The 1846-nt window shown below is 45.1% G+C and overlaps 1 pseudogene; it reads right to left on the bottom strand.

The window, feature by feature from the left end:
* Positions 1–451: 451 nt before the first annotated feature.
* Positions 452–1580, bottom strand: LOC112610705 (annotated as a pseudogene).
* Positions 1581–1846: the final 266 nt, after the last annotated feature.

The following is a 1846-nucleotide window of genomic DNA, read 5'->3' as shown; positions in this document are numbered from 1 at the left end:
TGGCTCATGCCTGTAATCTCATCACTTTGGGAGGCTAAGATGGGCAGATCACATAAGGTCTGGAGTTCAAGACCAGCCTGGCCAACATATAGAAACCCTGTCTCTACTAACAATACAAAAAAAAAAAAAAATAGCTTGGCATGGTGGTGACCACCTATAGTCCCAGCTGTCAGGAGGCTGAGACAGGATAATTGCTTGAACCTGGGAGGTAGAGGTTTCAGTGAGCTGAGATCTCACCACTGCACTCCAGCCTGGGTGACACAGTGAGACCTCGTCTCAAACAAACAAACAAACAACAAACGAAGAAGAGAAAACTAGCTAGATGAATATTATTGCTTCCTATTTTCAACCAGTAAATAGTTGCCACTGATAAATTGACAGCCATGAGTCTGTCAAGAATGATTATGAAATATTACATAATACCACATGCCTGTTCACAGAGGGAAAAATTCTAGGAAGCAACGTATGTGTACTTCTTGATTTCATGACGCAAGACAAGCACAAAAGCACCACTCATGACACTGAGAACACTGGACAATGCACCGTTGAAAAATCTTTGCTTCCTTCATCAAGCGCAATCTTCCTTCAGCAGTCAAAAATGCCTGTGTACTCAAGACCAGCCTGGCCAACATGGGGAAACTCCGTCTCTACCAAAAATACGAAATTAGCCGGTCTTGGTAACTCACGCCTGTAATCCCAGTTACTCAGGAGGCTGAGGCAGAAGAATCGCTTGAATCCGGGAGTTGGAGGTTGCAGCGAGCCTAGATCGTACCACTGTACTCCAGCCTGGGCGACAGAGACTCCATCTAAAAAAAAAAAAAAGCCTGTATACATGATGTCAGTTCCTTTATGCCCTGACTGTATCACCATTCAGCAGTGAACAGTGTCAAATGGATAGGAAATCAACCCTGCAACGACAATGACAGGCTGTGTAATCATCCAGCTGATGATGATGTGAGTACTCTTGGAATCCGGAAGCAATCCCTTTGCAGTGTCACAGATACTGAAGTAGGCAGCTGGGTAGATGATAATACCCTGCACAGACATGGTAAAGCCTTGGCACAGGCCTTTAATCCTATTAGATTTGTAGATATTAACCAGACAGTCACCAAGGCTTCTGAATTCCCTTTCAGCCCCAGCTTTACCCATATCCGCTGGTAGGTGGGTACAGGCAAAATCAAAAGGGTACACAAAACACGAGAATGTGGCTCCAGCACACTGCCTGATGCCAGGTTCCTTGCAACATAGTGCCAAAAGTGCATCCTCTGGTCCACACTACCCAGGAAGATCTGCTGGTATTTATCTTTGAAGGCAAAGTTGAGAGCCTGGGTGGGGAAGTATCTGCTCACGTTGGCCAGGTTACAACGCCAGAAGGACAGGACTCTCTTCTCCTTGGGAATATGGACCATGCAGTCTATAATGCACTTGTATTGCTTATGTGTGGTAATTTCCTTGCTGGCATGCTGCACCTGCAGCAGCAGCTTGCGCCACTTGATGGGTGCGACTGCTGCCTTAGAGATGGCTTCTACCACCCCACCTTCCAGGAAGTCGCTGTTGAAGGACACAGCATCATCAGTCATGTTGAAAGGAAAGGGCAGGCAGGCTGCTGTGAGATTGGATGGGCCAGGGACTCTAATTTCAGGGCTTTGGGGCCTCATGTTATTTCAGAGAGTAAGCTTGCTATTTATGGGGCACATCTATGAGTTTCCAGAAAAATTATGGAACTGCAATTCTCCTGAAATATTAAGATTTGTAGTATTAGTATATTATCTTTTTCCCGTTTAAGTTGTGGTAATAAAATATGGTCCTTAAAAGCCTGCCTTTTTGATATCTGTTGTGACATGTT

The sequence above is a fragment of the Theropithecus gelada genome, chromosome 17 (genome assembly GCF_003255815.1).
Source record: "Theropithecus gelada isolate Dixy chromosome 17, Tgel_1.0, whole genome shotgun sequence".
Classification (NCBI taxonomy): Eukaryota; Metazoa; Chordata; class Mammalia; order Primates; family Cercopithecidae; genus Theropithecus; species Theropithecus gelada.
This window is presented reverse-complemented; position numbering and strand designations above follow the sequence as displayed.